Source organism: Crinia signifera, unplaced genomic scaffold (genome assembly GCF_055691185.1).
Source record: "Crinia signifera unplaced genomic scaffold, ASM5569118v1 HAP2_SCAFFOLD_568, whole genome shotgun sequence".
NCBI lineage: Eukaryota > Metazoa > Chordata > Amphibia > Anura > Myobatrachidae > Crinia > Crinia signifera.
The window spans coordinates 42,811-63,235 of record NW_028142461.1 but is presented as its reverse complement, the minus strand read 5'-3'; the positions used below and the strand labels follow the sequence as shown (position 1 = coordinate 63,235).

General features: G+C 42.8%; 1 long non-coding RNA gene across 1 annotated transcript; it reads right to left on the bottom strand.

Annotated features, from left to right (window-relative positions):
• Window positions 1-11,783: 11,783 nt before the first annotated feature.
• Window positions 11,784-13,808, bottom strand: LOC146055753 (uncharacterized). The gene is made up of 3 exons (XR_014468905.1): window positions 13,739-13,808; window positions 12,728-12,856; window positions 11,784-11,845 (listed from the first exon to the last, which is right to left on the bottom strand). It is a non-coding gene; the product is annotated as an uncharacterized LOC146055753 (long non-coding RNA).
• Between the last annotated feature and the right edge of the window lie 6,617 nt (window positions 13,809-20,425).

Below are 20,425 nucleotides of genomic sequence, written 5' to 3'. Positions count from 1 at the left end.
TGAAATACTGCATGTGCATGGAAGGATGACATATACCTTCATATGAATTCGAAATATACAAATATACCCTATTAGCTATCATTGGCTGATGTCATTAATAAAGCTCCTGTCCACATCTCCTGATATTACCCAAATCATATTCCTCACAAAGCTGTGAAATTGGCTGAAGAGGCTGGCCGTCCCCATTTGAGAAGCTTAGTCTATTTTTGCTAGAACCCCTATAGATCTTCAACATGCACCAAGGATTTTTTTAGGGTAGCTCCAAGTCTGCAGGCACATCCAAATTAGGAACTTGGTCTGTGACAAGATATTTATCTCCCACAGGGATCTCTCCCCAGGAAGGCTGGGTGTGTATGAGGAAACATCAGGTAGCAGGAGATGTATATGGAGGATGGTAATGACAGCAATGATTATGCTGTGTCTACCCACCTATCTTTTAAAGGTATTGCGCTTCACCCACCCAATTATCTATCTACAAACCCCCAAATGTATACCACAAACATATTATCAGTAATTAATGTTCACATTAATTAACTGACTTGGGTCTCTTGTTGCTGCCATCTTTGTTCGTTGACTTGAGGACGATTCTGCAGTCCAGGTCCCGGTCACCCTGCAGTAGTCGCATATTAGGACTTCTTCATCGGTTTCAAGGAGACCACTCACCTAATAAAAAAAGGAAAGGGGCATGATAATATGTTCTCGGTATACACTGACAATTATGTATTGTGCTGGGTTATGCTAATGATTTGCCATCTATCTACCTACCCACATATCTATCTAATGATTTACCATCTATCGATATACCTACCCGCCCACCCACCCATCTATCTATCTTTTGATTTAACATCTGTGTGCCCTATAGGAGGACCAAGCTGGTGGTAGCCTCGTGACTCACAAAGAATCATCCTTCAGCACTCAGGAGAGGGAAAACCCCCTGTGGGGGAAACCTCTGGGGACCCGTGGCTGATGGACTGCCCGTCCCTCTGGGCATTAGGAGGCTATGCAGAGTTATATTAACAAATATAATGAAATACTGCATGTGCATGGAAGGATGACATATACCTTCATATGAATTCGAAATATACAAATATACCCTATTAGCTATCATTGGCTGATGTCATTAATAAAGCTCCTGTCCACATCTCCTGATATTACCCAAATCATATTCCTCACAAAGCTGCGAAATTGGCTGAAGAGGCTGGCCGTCCCCATTTGAGAAGCTTAGTCTATTTTTGCTAGAACCCCTATAGATCTTCAACATGCACCAAGGATTTTTTTAGGGTAGCTCCAAGTCTGCAGGCACATCCAAATTAGGAACTTGGTCTGTGACAAGATATTTATCTCCCACAGGGATCTCTCCCCAGGAAGGCTGGGTGTGTATGAGGAAACATCAGGTAGCAGGAGATGTATATGGAGGATGGTAATGACAGCAATGATTATGCTGTGTCTACCCACCTATCTTTTAAAGGTATTGCGCTTCACCCACCCAATTATCTATCTACAAACCCCCAAATGTATACCACAAACATATTATCAGTAATTAATGTTCACATTAATTACCTGACTTGGGTCTCTTGTTGCTGCCATCTTTGTTCGTTGACTTGAGGACGATTCTGCAGTCCAGGTCCCGGTCACCCTGCAGTAGTCGCATATTAAGACTTCTTCATCGGTTTCAAGGAGACCACTCACCTAATAAAAAAAGGAAAGGGGCATGATAATATGTTCTCGGTATACACTGACAATTATGTATTGTGCTGGGTTATGCTAATGATTTGCCATCTATCTACCTACCCACATATCTATCTAATGATTTACCATCTATCGATATACCTACCCGCCCACCCACCCATCTATCTATCTATCTATCTATCTTTTGATTTAACATCTGTGTGCCCTATAGGAGGACCAAGCTGGTGGTAGCCTCGTGACTCACAAAGAATCATCCTTCAGCACTCAGGAGAGGGAAAACCCCCTGTGGGGGAAACCTCTGGGGACCCGTGGCTGATGGACTGCCCGTCCCTCTGGGCATTAGGAGGCTATGCAGAGTTATATTAACAAATATAATGAAATACTGCATGTGCATGGAAGAATGACATATACCTTCATATGAATTCGAAATATACAAATATACCCTATTAGCTATCATTGGCTGATGTCATTAATAAAGCTCCTGTCCACATCTCCTGATATTACCCAAATCATATTCCTCACAAAGCTGCGAAATTGGCTGAAGAGGCTGGCCGTCCCCATTTGAGAAGCTTAGTCTATTTTTGCTAGAACCCCTATAGATCTTCAACATGCACCAAGGATTTTTTTAGGGTAGCTCCAAGTCTGCAGGCACATCCAAATTAGGAACTTGGTCTGTGACAAGATATTTATCTCCCACAGGGATCTCTCCCCAGGAAGGCTGGGTGTGTATGAGGAAACATCAGGTAGCAGGAGATGTATATGGAGGATGGTAATGACAGCAATGATTATGCTGTGTCCACCCACCTATCTTTTAAAGGTATTGCGCTTCACCCACCCAATTATCTATCTACAAACCCCCAAATGTATACCACAAACATATTATCAGTAATTAATGTTCACATTAATTACCTGACTTGGGTCTCTTGTTGCTGCCATCTTTGTTCGTTGACTTGAGGACGATTCTGCAGTCCAGGTCCCGGTCACCCTGCAGTAGTCGCATATTAGGACTTCTTCATCGGTTTCAAGGAGACCACTCACCTAATAAAAAAAGGAAAGGGGCATGATAATATGTTCTCGGTATACACTGACAATTATGTATTGTGCTGGGTTATGCTAATGATTTGCCATCTATCTACCTACCCACATATCTATCTAATGATTTACCATCTATCGATATACCTCATCTATCTATCTTTTGATTTAACATCTGTGTGCCCTATAGGAGGACCAAGCTGGTGGTAGCCTCGTGACTCACAAAGAATCATCCTTCAGCACTCAGGAGAGGGAAAACCCCCTGTGGGGGAAACCTCTGGGGACCCGTGGCTGATGGACTGCCCGTCCCTCTGGGCATTAGGAGGCTATGCAGAGTTATATTAACAAATATAATGAAATACTGCATGTGCATGGAAGGATGACATATACCTTCATATGAATTCGAAATATACAAATATACCCTATTAGCTATCATTGGCTGATGTCATTAATAAAGCTCCTGTCCACATCTCCTGATATTACCCAAATCATATTCCTCACAAAGCTGCGAAATTGGCTGAAGAGGCTGGCCGTCCCCATTTGAGAAGCTTAGTCTATTTTTGCTAGAACCCCTATAGATCTTCAACATGCACCAAGGATTTTTTTAGGGTAGCTCCAAGTCTGCAGGCACATCCAAATTAGGAACTTGGTCTGTGACAAGATATTTATCTCCCACAGGGATCTCTCCCCAGGAAGGCTGGGTGTGTATGAGGAAACATCAGGTAGCAGGAGATGTATATGGAGGATGGTAATGACAGCAATGATTATGCTGTGTCTACCCACCTATCTTTTAAAGGTATTGCGCTTCACCCACCCAATTATCTATCTACAAACCCCCAAATGTATACCACAAACATATTATCAGTAATTAATGTTCACATTAATTACCTGACTTGGGTCTCTTGTTGCTGCCATCTTTGTTCGTTGACTTGAGGACGATTCTGCAGTCCAGGTCCCGGTCACCCTGCAGTAGTCGCATATTAGGACTTCTTCATCGGTTTCAAGGAGACCACTCACCTAATAAAAAAAGGAAAGGGGCATGATAATATGTTCTCGGTATACACTGACAATTATGTATTGTGCTGGGTTATGCTAATGATTTGCCATCTATCTACCTACCCACATATCTATCTAATGATTTACCATCTATCGATATACCTCATCTATCTATCTTTTGATTTAACATCTGTGTGCCCTATAGGAGGACCAAGCTGGTGGTAGCCTCGTGACTCACAAAGAATCATCCTTCAGCACTCAGGAGAGGGAAAACCCCCTGTGGGGGAAACCTCTGGGGACCCGTGGCTGATGGACTGCCCGTCCCTCTGGGCATTAGGAGGCTATGCAGAGTTATATTAACAAATATAATGAAATACTGCATGTGCATGGAAGGATGACATATACCTTCATATGAATTCGAAATATACAAATATACCCTATTAGCTATCATTGGCTGATGTCATTAATAAAGCTCCTGTCCACATCTCCTGATATTACCCAAATCATATTCCTCACAAAGCTGCGAAATTGGCTGAAGAGGCTGGCCGTCCCCATTTGAGAAGCTTAGTCTATTTTTGCTAGAACCCCTATAGATCTTCAACATGCACCAAGGATTTTTTTAGGGTAGCTCCAAGTCTGCAGGCACATCCAAATTAGGAACTTGGTCTGTGACAAGATATTTATCTCCCACAGGGATCTCTCCCCAGGAAGGCTGGGTGTGTATGAGGAAACATCAGGTAGCAGGAGATGTATATGGAGGATGGTAATGACAGCAATGATTATGCTGTGTCTACCCACCTATCTTTTAAAGGTATTGCGCTTCACCCACCCAATTATCTATCTACAAACCCCCAAATGTATACCACAAACATATTATCAGTAATTAATGTTCACATTAATTACCTGACTTGGGTCTCTTGTTGCTGCCATCTTTGTTCGTTGACTTGAGGACGATTCTGCAGTCCAGGTCCCGGTCACCCTGCAGTAGTCGCATATTAGGACTTCTTCATCGGTTTCAAGGAGACCACTCACCTAATAAAAAAAGGAAAGGGGCATGATAATATGTTCTCGGTATACACTGACAATTATGTATTGTGCTGGGTTATGCTAATGATTTGCCATCTATCTACCTACCCACATATCTATCTAATGATTTACCATCTATCGATATACCTCATATATCTATCTTTTGATTTAACATCTGTGTGCCCTATAGGAGGACCAAGCTGGTGGTAGCCTCGTGACTCACAAAGAATCATCCTTCAGCACTCAGGAGAGGGAAAACCCCCTGTGGGGGAAACCTCTGGGGACCCGTGGCTGATGGACTGCCCGTCCCTCTGGGCATTAGGAGGCTATGCAGAGTTATATTAACAAATATAATGAAATACTGCATGTGCATGGAAGGATGACATATACCTTCATATGAATTCGAAATATACAAATATACCCTATTAGCTATCATTGGCTGATGTCATTAATAAAGCTCCTGTCCACATCTCCTGATATTACCCAAATCATATTCCTCACAAAGCTGCGAAATTGGCTGAAGAGGCTGGCCGTCCCCATTTGAGAAGCTTAGTCTATTTTTGCTAGAACCCCTATAGATCTTCAACATGCACCAAGGATTTTTTTAGGGTAGCTCCAAGTCTGCAGGCACATCCAAATTAGGAACTTGGTCTGTGACAAGATATTTATCTCCCACAGGGATCTCTCCCCAGGAAGGCTGGGTGTGTATGAGGAAACATCAGGTAGCAGGAGATGTATATGGAGGATGGTAATGACAGCAATGATTATGCTGTGTCTACCCACCTATCTTTTAAAGGTATTGCGCTTCACCCACCCAATTATCTATCTACAAACCCCCAAATGTATACCACAAACATATTATCAGTAATTAATGTTCACATTAATTACCTGACTTGGGTCTCTTGTTGCTGCCATCTTTGTTCGTTGACTTGAGGACGATTCTGCAGTCCAGGTCCCGGTCACCCTGCAGTAGTCGCATATTAGGACTTCTTCATCGGTTTCAAGGAGACCACTCACCTAATAAAAAAAGGAAAGGGGCATGATAATATGTTCTCGGTATACACTGACAATTATGTATTGTGCTGGGTTATGCTAATGATTTGCCATCTATCTACCTACCCACATATCTATCTAATGATTTACCATCTATCGAGATACCTCATCTATCTATCTTTTGATTTAACATCTGTGTGCCCTATAGGAGGACCAAGCTGGTGGTAGCCTCGTGACTCACAAAGAATCATCCTTCAGCACTCAGGAGAGGGAAAACCCCCTGTGGGGGAAACCTCTGGGGACCCGTGGCTGATGGACTGCCCGTCCCTCTGGGCATTAGGAGGCTATGCAGAGTTATATTAACAAATATAATGAAATACTGCATGTGCATGGAAGGATGACATATACCTTCATATGAATTCGAAATATACAAATATACCCTATTAGCTATCATTGGCTGATGTCATTAATAAAGCTCCTGTCCACATCTCCTGATATTACCCAAATCATATTCCTCACAAAGCTGCGAAATTGGCTGAAGAGGCTGGCCGTCCCCATTTGAGAAGCTTAGTCTATTTTTGCTAGAACCCCTATAGATCTTCAACATGCACCAAGGATTTTTTTAGGGTAGCTCCAAGTCTGCAGGCACATCCAAATTAGGAACTTGGTCTGTGACAAGATATTTATCTCCCACAGGGATCTCTCCCCAGGAAGGCTGGGTGTGTATGAGGAAACATCAGGTAGCAGGAGATGTATATGGAGGATGGTAATGACAGCAATGATTATGCTGTGTCCACCCACCTATCTTTTAAAGGTATTGCGCTTCACCCACCCAATTATCTATCTACAAACCCCCAAATGTATACCACAAACATATTATCAGTAATTAATGTTCACATTAATTACCTGACTTGGGTCTCTTGTTGCTGCCATCTTTGTTCGTTGACTTGAGGACGATTCTGCAGTCCAGGTCCCGGTCACCCTGCAGTAGTCGCATATTAGGACTTCTTCATCGGTTTCAAGGAGACCACTCACCTAATAAAAAAAGGAAAGGGGCATGATAATATGTTCTCGGTATACACTGACAATTATGTATTGTGCTGGGTTATGCTAATGATTTGCCATCTATCTACCTACCCACATATCTATCTAATGATTTACCATCTATCGATATACCTCATCTATCTATCTTTTGATTTAACATCTGTGTGCCCTATAGGAGGACCAAGCTGGTGGTAGCCTCGTGACTCACAAAGAATCATCCTTCAGCACTCAGGAGAGGGAAAACCCCCTGTGGGGGAAACCTCTGGGGACCCGTGGCTGATGGACTGCCCGTCCCTCTGGGCATTAGGAGGCTATGCAGAGTTATATTAACAAATATAATGAAATACTGCATGTGCATGGAAGGATGACATATACCTTCATATGAATTCGAAATATACAAATATACCCTATTAGCTATCATTGGCTGATGTCATTAATAAAGCTCCTGTCCACATCTCCTGATATTACCCAAATCATATTCCTCACAAAGCTGCGAAATTGGCTGAAGAGGCTGGCCGTCCCCATTTGAGAAGCTTAGTCTATTTTTGCTAGAACCCCTATAGATCTTCAACATGCACCAAGGATTTTTTTAGGGTAGCTCCAAGTCTGCAGGCACATCCAAATTAGGAACTTGGTCTGTGACAAGATATTTATCTCCCACAGGGATCTCTCCCCAGGAAGGCTGGGTGTGTATGAGGAAACATCAGGTAGCAGGAGATGTATATGGAGGATGGTAATGACAGCAATGATTATGCTGTGTCTACCCACCTATCTTTTAAAGGTATTGCGCTTCACCCACCCAATTATCTATCTACAAACCCCCAAATGTATACCACAAACATATTATCAGTAATTAATGTTCACATTAATTACCTGACTTGGGTCTCTTGTTGCTGCCATCTTTGTTCGTTGACTTGAGGACGATTCTGCAGTCCAGGTCCCGGTCACCCTGCAGTAGTCGCATATTAGGACTTCTTCATCGGTTTCAAGGAGACCACTCACCTAATAAAAAAAGGAAAGGGGCATGATAATATGTTCTCGGTATACACTGACAATTATGTATTGTGCTGGGTTATGCTAATGATTTGCCATCTATCTACCTACCCACATATCTATCTAATGATTTACCATCTATCGATATACCTCATCTATCTATCTTTTGATTTAACATCTGTGTGCCCTATAGGAGGACCAAGCTGGTGGTAGCCTCGTGACTCACAAAGAATCATCCTTCAGCACTCAGGAGAGGGAAAACCCCCTGTGGGGGAAACCTCTGGGGACCCGTGGCTGATGGACTGCCCGTCCCTCTGGGCATTAGGAGGCTATGCAGAGTTATATTAACAAATATAATGAAATACTGCATGTGCATGGAAGGATGACATATACCTTCATATGAATTCGAAATATACAAATATACCCTATTAGCTATCATTGGCTGATGTCATTAATAAAGCTCCTGTCCACATCTCCTGATATTACCCAAATCATATTCCTCACAAAGCTGCGAAATTGGCTGAAGAGGCTGGCCGTCCCCATTTGAGAAGCTTAGTCTATTTTTGCTAGAACCCCTATAGATCTTCAACATGCACCAAGGATTTTTTTAGGGTAGCTCCAAGTCTGCAGGCACATCCAAATTAGGAACTTGGTCTGTGACAAGATATTTATCTCCCACAGGGATCTCTCCCCAGGAAGGCTGGGTGTGTATGAGGAAACATCAGGTAGCAGGAGATGTATATGGAGGATGGTAATGACAGCAATGATTATGCTGTGTCTACCCACCTATCTTTTAAAGGTATTGCGCTTCACCCACCCAATTATCTATCTACAAACCCCCAAATGTATACCACAAACATATTATCAGTAATTAATGTTCACATTAATTACCTGACTTGGGTCTCTTGTTGCTGCCATCTTTGTTCGTTGACTTGAGGACGATTCTGCAGTCCAGGTCCCGGTCACCCTGCAGTAGTCGCATATTAGGACTTCTTCATCGGTTTCAAGGAGACCACTCACCTAATAAAAAAAGGAAAGGGGCATGATAATATGTTCTCGGTATACACTGACAATTATGTATTGTGCTGGGTTATGCTAATGATTTGCCATCTATCTACCTACCCACATATCTATCTAATGATTTACCATCTATCGATATACCTCATCTATCTATCTTTTGATTTAACATCTGTGTGCCCTATAGGAGGACCAAGCTGGTGGTAGCCTCGTGACTCACAAAGAATCATCCTTCAGCACTCAGGAGAGGGAAAACCCCCTGTGGGGGAAACCTCTGGGGACCCGTGGCTGATGGACTGCCCGTCCCTCTGGGCATTAGGAGGCTATGCAGAGTTATATTAACAAATATAATGAAATACTGCATGTGCATGGAAGGATGACATATACCTTCATATGAATTCGAAATATACAAATATACCCTATTAGCTATCATTGGCTGATGTCATTAATAAAGCTCCTGTCCACATCTCCTGATATTACCCAAATCATATTCCTCACAAAGCTGCGAAATTGGCTGAAGAGGCTGGCCGTCCCCATTTGAGAAGCTTAGTCTATTTTTGCTAGAACCCCTATAGATCTTCAACATGCACCAAGGATTTTTTTAGGGTAGCTCCAAGTCTGCAGGCACATCCAAATTAGGAACTTGGTCTGTGACAAGATATTTATCTCCCACAGGGATCTCTCCCCAGGAAGGCTGGGTGTGTATGAGGAAACATCAGGTAGCAGGAGATGTATATGGAGGATGGTAATGACAGCAATGATTATGCTGTGTCTACCCACCTATCTTTTAAAGGTATTGCGCTTCACCCACCCAATTATCTATCTACAAACCCCCAAATGTATACCACAAACATATTATCAGTAATTAATGTTCACATTAATTACCTGACTTGGGTCTCTTGTTGCTGCCATCTTTGTTCGTTGACTTGAGGACGATTCTGCAGTCCAGGTCCCGGTCACCCTGCAGTAGTCGCATATTAGGACTTCTTCATCGGTTTCAAGGCGACCACTCACCTAATAAAAAAAGGAAAGGGGCATGATAATATGTTCTCGGTATACACTGACAATTATGTATTGTGCTGGGTTATGCTAATGATTTGCCATCTATCTACCTACCCACATATCTATCTAATAATTTACCATCTATCGATATACCTCATCTATCTATCTTTTGATTTAACATCTGTGTGCCCTATAGGAGGACCAAGCTGGTGGTAGCCTCGTGACTCACAAAGAATCATCCTTCAGCACTCAGGAGAGGGAAAACCCCCTGTGGGGGAAACCTCTGGGGACCCGTGGCTGATGGACTGCCCGTCCCTCTGGGCATTAGGAGGCTATGCAGAGTTATATTAACAAATATAATGAAATACTGCATGTGCATGGAAGGATGACATATACCTTCATATGAATTCGAAATATACAAATATACCCTATTAGCTATCATTGGCTGATGTCATTAATAAAGCTCCTGTCCACATCTCCTGATATTACCCAAATCATATTCCTCACAAAGCTGCGAAATTGGCTGAAGAGGCTGGCCGTCCCCATTTGAGAAGCTTAGTCTATTTTTGCTAGAACCCCTATAGATCTTCAACATGCACCAAGGATTTTTTTAGGGTAGCTCCAAGTCTGCAGGCACATCCAAATTAGGAACTTGGTCTGTGACAAGATATTTATCTCCCACAGGGATCTCTCCCCAGGAAGGCTGGGTGTGTATGAGGAAACATCAGGTAGCAGGAGATGTATATGGAGGATGGTAATGACAGCAATGATTATGCTGTGTCTACCCACCTATCTTTTAAAGGTATTGCGCTTCACCCACCCAATTATCTATCTACAAACCCCCAAATGTATACCACAAACATATTATCAGTAATTAATGTTCACATTAATTACCTGACTTGGGTCTCTTGTTGCTGCCATCTTTGTTCGTTGACTTGAGGACGATTCTGCAGTCCAGGTCCCGGTCACCCTGCAGTAGTCGCATATTAGGACTTCTTCATCGGTTTCAAGGCGACCACTCACCTAATAAAAAAAGGAAAGGGGCATGATAATATGTTCTCGGTATACACTGACAATTATGTATTGTGCTGGGTTATGCTAATGATTTGCCATCTATCTACCTACCCACATATCTATCTAATGATTTACCATCTATCAATATACCTACCCGCCCACCCACCCATCTATCTATCTATCTTTTGATTTAACATCTGTGTGCCCTATAGGAGGACCAAGCTGGTGGTAGCCTCGTGACTCACAAAGAATCATCCTTCAGCACTCAGGAGAGGGAAAACCCCCTGTGGGGGAAACCTCTGGGGACCCGTGGCTGATGGACTGCCCATCCCTCTGGGCATTAGGAGGCTATGCAGAGTTATATTAACAAATATAATGAAATACTGCATGTGCATGGAAGGATGACATATACCTTCATATGAATTCGAAATATACAAATATACCCTATTAGCTATCATTGGCTGATGTCATTAATAAAGCTCCTGTCCACATCTCCTGATATTACCCAAATCATATTCCTCACAAAGCTGTGAAATTGGCTGAAGAGGCTGGCCGTCCCCATTTGAGAAGCTTAGTCTATTTTTGCTAGAACCCCTATAGATCTTCAACATGCACCAAGGATTTTTTTAGGGTAGCTCCAAGTCTGCAGGCACATCCAAATTAGGAACTTGGTCTGTGACAAGATACTTATCTCCCACAGGGATCTCTCCCCAGGAAGGCTGGGTGTGTATGAGGAAACATCAGGTAGCAGGAGATGTATATGGAGGATGGTAATGACAGCAATGATTATGCTGTGTCCACCCACCTATCTTTTAAAGGTATTGCGCTTCATCCACTCAATTATCTATCTACAAACCCCCAAATGTATACCACAAACATATTATCAGTAATTAATGTTCACATTAATTACCTGACTTGGGTCTCTTGTTGCTGCCATCTTTGTTCGTTGACTTGAGGACGATTCTGCAGTCCAGGTCCCGGTCACCCTGCAGTAGTTGCATATTAAGACTTCTTCATCGGTTTCAAGGAGACCACTCACCTAATAAAAAAAGGAAAGGGGCATGATAATATGTTCTCGGTATACACTGACAATTATGTATTGTGCTGGGTTATGCTAATGATTTGCCATCTATCTACCTACCCACATATCTATCTAATGATTTACCATCTATCGATATACCTCATCTATCTATCTTTTGATTTAACATCTGTGTGCCCTATAGGAGGACCAAGCTGGTGGTAGCCTCGTGACTCACAAAGAATCATCCTTCAGCACTCAGGAGAGGGAAAACCCCCTGTGGGGGAAACCTCTGGGGACCCGTGGCTGATGGACTGCCCGTCCCTCTGGGCATTAGGAGGCTATGCAGAGTTATATTAACAAATATAATGAAATACTGCATGTGCATGGAAGGATGACATATACCTTCATATGAATTCGAAATATACAAATATACCCTATTAGCTATCATTGGCTGATGTCATTAATAAAGCTCCTGTCCACATCTCCTGATATTACCCAAATCATATTCCTCACAAAGCTGCGAAATTGGCTGAAGAGGCTGGCCGTCCCCATTTGAGAAGCTTAGTCTATTTTTGCTAGACCCCCTATAGATCTTCAACATGCACCAAGGATTTTTTTAGGGTAGCTCCAAGTCTGCAGGCACATCCAAATTAGGAACTTGGTCTGTGACAAGATACTTATCTCCCACAGGGATCTCTCCCCAGGAAGGCTGGGTGTGTATGAGGAAACATCAGGTAGCAGGAGATGTATATGGAGGATGGTAATGACAGCAATGATTATGCTGTGTCCACCCACCTATCTTTTAAAGGTATTGCGCTTCATCCACTCAATTATCTATCTACAAACCCCCAAATGTATACCACAAACATATTATCAGTAATTAATGTTCACATTAATTACCTGACTTGGGTCTCTTGTTGCTGCCATCTTTGTTCGTTGACTTGAGGACGATTCTGCAGTCCAGGTCCCGGTCACCCTGCAGTAGTTGCATATTAAGACTTCTTCATCGGTTTCAAGGAGACCACTCACCTAATAAAAAAAGGAAAGGGGCATGATAATATGTTCTCGGTATACACTGACAATTATGTATTGTGCTGGGTTATGCTAATGATTTGCCATCTATCTACCTACCCACATATCTATCTAATGATTTACCATCTATCGATATACCTCATCTATCTATCTTTTGATTTAACATCTGTGTGCCCTATAGGAGGACCAAGCTGGTGGTAGCCTCGTGACTCACAAAGAATCATCCTTAAGCACTCAGGAGAGGGAAAACCCCCTGTGGGGGAAACCTCTGGGGACCCGTGGCTGATGGACTGCCCGTCCCTCTGGGCATTAGGAGGCTATGCAGAGTTATATTAACAAATATAATGAAATACTGCATGTGCATGGAAGGATGACATATACCTTCATATGAATTCGAAATATACAAATATACCCTATTAGCTATCATTGGCTGATGTCATTAATAAAGCTCCTGTCCACATCTCCTGATATTACCCAAATCATATTCCTCACAAAGCTGCGAAATTGGCTGAAGAGGCTGGCCGTCCCCATTTGAGAAGCTTAGTCTATTTTTGCTAGAACCCCTATAGATCTTCAACATGCACCAAGGATTTTTTTAGGGTAGCTCCAAGTCTGCAGGCACATCCAAATTAGGAACTTGGTCTGTGACAAGATATTTATCTCCCACAGGGATCTCTCCCCAGGAAGGCTGGGTGTGTATGAGGAAACATCAGGTAGCAGGAGATGTATATGGAGGATGGTAATGACAGCAATGATTATGCTGTGTCTACCCACCTATCTTTTAAAGGTATTGCGCTTCACCCACCCAATTATCTATCTACAAACCCCCAAATGTATACCACAAACATATTATCAGTAATTAATGTTCACATTAATTACCTGAATTGGGTCTCTTGTTGCTGCCATCTTTGTTCGTTGACTTGAGGACGATTCTGCAGTCCAGGTCCCGGTCACCCTGCAGTAGTCGCATATTAGGACTTCTTCATCGGTTTCAAGGAGACCACTCACCTAATAAAAAAAGGAAAGGGGCATGATAATATGTTCTCGGTATACACTGACAATTATGTATTGTGCTGGGTTATGCTAATGATTTGCCATCTATCTACCTACCCACATATCTATCTACTGATTTACCATCTATCGATATACCTCATCTATCTATCTTTTGATTTAACATCTGTGTGCCCTATAGGAGGACCAAGCTGGTGGTAGCCTCGTGACTCACAAAGAATCATCCTTCAGCACTCAGGAGAGGGAAAACCCCCTGTGGGGGAAACCTCTGGGGACCCGTGGCTGATGGACTGCCCGTCCCTCTGGGCATTAGGAGGCTATGCAGAGTTATATTAACAAATATAATGAAATACTGCATGTGCATGGAAGGATGACATATACCTTCATATGAATTCGAAATATACAAATATACCCTATTAGCTATCATTGGCTGATGTCATTAATAAAGCTCCTGTCCACATCTCCTGATATTACCCAAATCATATTCCTCACAAAGCTGCGAAATTGGCTGAAGAGGCTGGCCGTCCCCATTTGAGAAGCTTAGTCTATTTTTGCTAGAACCCCTATAGATCTTCAACATGCACCAAGGATTTTTTTAGGGTAGCTCCAAGTCTGCAGGCACATCCAAATTAGGAACTTGGTCTGTGACAAGATATTTATCTCCCACAGGGATCTCTCCCCAGGAAGGCTGGGTGTGTATGAGGAAACATCAGGTAGCAGGAGATGTATATGGAGGATGGTAATGACAGCAATGATTATGCTGTGTCTACCCACCTATCTTTTAAAGGTATTGCGCTTCACCCACCCAATTATCTATCTACAAACCCCCAAATGTATACCACAAACATATTATCAGTAATTAATGTTCACATTAATTAACTGACTTGGGTCTCTTGTTGCTGCCATCTTTGTTCGTTGACTTGAGGACGATTCTGCAGTCCAGGTCCCGGTCACCCTGCAGTAGTCGCATATTAGGACTTCTTCATCGGTTTCAAGGAGACCACTCACCTAATAAAAAAAGGAAAGGGGCATGATAATATGTTCTCGGTATACACTGACAATTATGTATTGTGCTGGGTTATGCTAATGATTTGCCATCTATCTACCTACCCACATATCTATCTAATGATTTACTATCTATCGATATACCTACCCGCCCACCCACCCATCTATCTATCTTTTGATTTAACATCTGTGTGCCCTATAGGAGGACCAAGCTGGTGGTAGCCTCGTGACTCACAAAGAATCATCCTTCAGCACTCAGGAGAGGGAAAACCCCCTGTGGGGGAAACCTCTGGGGACCCGTGGCTGATGGACTGCCCGTCCCTCTGGGCATTAGGAGGCTATGCAGAGTTATATTAACAAATATAATGAAATACTGCATGTGCATGGAAGGATGACATATACCTTCATATGAATTCGAAATATACAAATATACCCTATTAGCTATCATTGGCTGATGTCATTAATAAAGCTCCTGTCCACATCTCCTGATATTACCCAAATCATATTCCTCACAAAGCTGCGAAATTGGCTGAAGAGGCTGGCCGTCCCCATTTGAGAAGCTTAGTCTATTTTTGCTAGAACCCCTATAGATCTTCAACATGCACCAAGGATTTTTTTAGGGTAGCTCCAAGTCTGCAGGCACATCCAAATTAGGAACTTGGTCTGTGACAAGATATTTATCTCCCACAGGGATCTCTCCCCAGGAAGGCTGGGTGTGTATGAGGAAACATCAGGTAGCAGGAGATGTATATGGAGGATGGTAATGACAGCAATGATTATGCTGTGTCTACCCACCTATCTTTTAAAGGTATTGCGCTTCACCCACCCAATTATCTATCTACAAACCCCCAAATGTATACCACAAACATATTATCAGTAATTAATGTTCACATTAATTACCTGACTTGGGTCTCTTGTTGCTGCCATCTTTGTTCGTTGACTTGAGGACGATTCTGCAGTCCAGGTCCCGGTCACCCTGCAGTAGTCGCATATTAAGACTTCTTCATCGGTTTCAAGGAGACCACTCACCTAATAAAAAAAGGAAAGGGGCATGATAATATGTTCTCGGTATACACTGACAATTATGTATTGTGCTGGGTTATGCTAATGATTTGCCATCTATCTACCTACCCACATATCTATCTAATGATTTACCATCTATCGATATACCTACCCGCCCACCCACCCATCTATCTATCTTTTGATTTAACATCTGTGTGCCCTATAGGAGGACCAAGCTGGTGGTAGCCTCGTGACTCACAAAGAATCATCCTTCAGCACTCAGGAGAGGGAAAACCCCCTGTGGGGGAAACCTCTGGGGACCCGTGGCTGATGGACTGCCCGTCCCTCTGGGCATTAGGAGGCTATGCAGAGTTATATTAACAAATATAATGAAATACTGCATGTGCATGGAAGGATGACATATACCTTCATATGAATTCGAAATATACAAATATACCCTATTAGCTATCATTGGCTGATGTCATTAATAAAGCTCCTGTCCACATCTCCTGATATTACCCAAATCATATTCCTCACAAAGCTGTGAAATTGGCTGAAGAGGCTGGCCGTCCCCATTTGAGAAGCTTAGTCTATTTTTGCTAGAACCCCTATAGATCTTCAACATGCACCAAGGATTTGTTTAGGGTAGCTCCAAGTCTGCAGGCACATCCAAATTAGGAACTTGGTCTGTGACAAGATATTTATCTCCCACAGGGATCTCTCCCCAGGAAGGCTGGGTGTGTATGAGGAAACATCAGGTAGCAGGAGATGTATATGGAGGATGGTAATGACAGCAATGATTATGCTGTGTCCACCCACCTATCTTTTAAAGGTATTGCGCTTCACCCACCCAATTATCTATCTACAAACCCCCAAATGTATACCACAAACATATTATCAGTAATTAATGTTCACATTAATTACCTGACTTGGGTCTCTTGTTGCTGCCATCTTTGTTCGTTGACTTGAGGACGATTCTGCAGTCCAGGTCCCGGTCACCCTGCAGTAGTCGCATATTAGGACTTCTTCATCGGTTTCAAGGAGACCACTCACCTAATAAAAAAAGGAAAGGGGCATGATAATATGTTCTCGGTATACACTGACAATTATGTATTGTGCTGGGTTATGCTAATGATTTGCCATCTATCTACCTACCCACATATCTATCTAATGATTTACCATCTATCGATATACCTACCCGCCCACCCACCCATCTATCTATCTATCTTTTGATTTAACATCTGTGTGCCCTATAGGAGGACCAAGCTGGTGGTAGCCTCGTGACTCACAAAGAATCATCCTTCAGCACTCAGGAGAGGGAAAACCCCCTGTGGGGGAAACCTCTGGGGACCCGTGGCTGATGGACTGCCCGTCCCTCTGGGCATTAGGAGGCTATGCAGAGTTATATTAACAAATATAATGAAATACTGCATGTGCATGGAAGGATGACATATACCTTCATATGAATTCGAAATATACAAATATACCCTATTAGCTATCATTGGCTGATGTCATTAATAAAGCTCCTGTCCACATCTCCTGATATTACCCAAATCATATTCCTCACAAAGCTGTGAAATTGGCTGAAGAGGCTGGCCGTCCCCATTTGAGAAGCTTAGTCTATTTTTGCTAGAACCCCTATAGATCTTCAACATGCACCAAGGATTTGTTTAGGGTAGCTCCAAGTCTGCAGGCACATCCAAATTAGGAACTTGGTCTGTGACAAGATATTTATCTCCCACAGGGATCTCTCCCCAGGAAGGCTGGGTGTGTATGAGGAAACATCAGGTAGCAGGAGATGTATATGGAGGATGGTAATGACAGCAATGATTATGCTGTGTCCACCCACCTATCTTTTAAAGGTATTGCGCTTCACCCACCCAATTATCTATCTACAAACCCCCAAATGTATACCACAAACATATTATCAGTAATTAATGTTCACATTAATTACCTGACTTTGGTCTCTTGTTGCTGCCATCTTTGTTCGTTGACTTGAGGACGATTCTGCAGTCCAGGTCCCGGTCACCCTGCAGTAGTCGCATATTAGGACTTCTTCATCGGTTTCAAGGAGACCACTCACCTAATAAAAAAAGGAAAGGGGCATGATAATATGTTCTCGGTATACACTGACAATTATGTATTGTGCTGGGTTATGCTAATGATTTGCCATCTATCTACCTACCCACATATCTATCTAATGATTTACCATCTATCGATATACCTACCCGCCCACCCACCCATCTATCTATCTATCTTTTGATTTAACATCTGTGTGCCCTATAGGAGGACCAAGCTGGTGGTAGCCTCGTGACTCACAAAGAATCATCCTTCAGCACTCAGGAGAGGGAAAACCCCCTGTGGGGGAAACCTCTGGGGACCCGTGGCTGATGGACTGCCCGTCCCTCTGGGCATTAGGAGGCTATGCAGAGTTATATTAACAAATATAATGAAATACTGCATGTGCATGGAAGGATGACATATACCTTCATATGAATTCGAAATATACAAATATACCCTATTAGCTATCATTGGCTGATGTCATTAATAAAGCTCCTGTCCACATCTCCTGATATTACCCAAATCATATTCCTCACAAAGCTGTGAAATTGGCTGAAGAGGCTGGCCGTCCCCATTTGAGAAGCTTAGTCTATTTTTGCTAGAACCCCTATAGATCTTCAACATGCACCAAGGATTTGTTTAGGGTAGCTCCAAGTCTGCAGGCACATCCAAATTAGGAACTTGGTCTGTGACAAGATATTTATCTCCCACAGGGATCTCTCCCCAGGAAGGCTGGGTGTGTATGAGGAAACATCAGGTAGCAGGAGATGTATATGGAGGATGGTAATGACAGCAATGATTATGCTGTGTCCACCCACCTATCTTTTAAAGGTATTGCGCTTCACCCACCCAATTATCTATCTACAAACCCCCAAATGTATACCACAAACATATTATCAGTAATTAATGTTCACATTAATTACCTGACTTGGGTCTCTTGTTGCTGCCATCTTTGTTCGTTGACTTGAGGACGATTCTGCAGTCCAGGTCCCGGTCACCCTGCAGTAGTCGCATATTAGGACTTCTTCATCGGTTTCAAGGAGACCACTCACCTAATAAAAAAAGGAAAGGGGCATGATAATATGTTCTCGGTATACACTGACAATTATGTATTGTGCTGGGTTATGCTAATGATTTGCCATCTATCTACCTACCCACATATCTATCTAATGATTTACCATCTATCGATATACCTACCCGCCCACCCACCCATCTATCTATCTATCTTTTGATTTAACATCTGTGTGCCCTATAGGAGGACCAAGCTGGTGGTAGCCTCGTGACTCACAAAGAATCATCCTTCAGCACTCAGGAGAGGGAAAACCCCCTGTGGGGGAAACCTCTGGGGACCCGTGGCTGATGGACTGCCCGTCCCTCTGGGCATTAGGAGGCTATGCAGAGTTATATTAACAAATATAATGAAATACTGCATGTGCATGGAAGGATGACATATACCTTCATATGAATTCGAAATATACAAATATACCCTATTAGCTATCATTGGCTGATGTCATTAATAAAGCTCCTGTCCACATCTCCTGATATTACCCAAATCATATTCCTCACAAAGCTGTGAAATTGGCTGAAGAGGCTGGCCGTCCCCATTTGAGAAGCTTAGTCTATTTTTGCTAGAACCCCTATAGATCTTCAACATGCACCAAGGATTTGTTTAGGGTAGCTCCAAGTCTGCAGGCACATCCAAATTAGGAACTTGGTCTGTGACAAGATATTTATCTCCCACAGGGATCTCTCCCCAGGAAGGCTGGGTGTGTATGAGGAAACATCAGGTAGCAGGAGATGTATATGGAGGATGGTAATGACAGCAATGATTATGCTGTGTCCACCCACCTATCTTTTAAAGGTATTGCGCTTCACCCACCCAATTATCTATCTACAAACCCCCAAATGTATACCACAAACATATTATCAGTAATTAATGTTCACATTAATTACCTGACTTTGGTCTCTTGTTGCTGCCATCTTTGTTCGTTGACTTGAGGACGATTCTGCAGTCCAGGTCCCGGTCACCCTGCAGTAGTCGCATATTAGGACTTCTTCATCGGTTTCAAGGAGACCACTCACCTAATAAAAAAAGGAAAGGGGCATGATAATATGTTCTCGGTATACACTGACAATTATGTATTGTGCTGGGTTATGCTAATGATTTGCCATCTATCTACCTACCCACATATCTATCTAATGATTTACCATCTATCGATATACCTACCCGCCCACCCACCCATCTATCTATCTATCTTTTGATTTAACATCTGTGTGCCCTATAGGAGGACCAAGCTGGTGGTAGCCTCGTGACTCACAAAGAATCATCCTTCAGCACTCAGGAGAGGGAAAACCCCCTGTGGGGGAAACCTCTGGGGACCCGTGGCTGATGGACTGCCCGTCCCTCTGGGCATTAGGAGGCTATGCAGAGTTATATTAACAAATATAATGAAATACTGCATGTGCATGGAAGGATGACATATACCT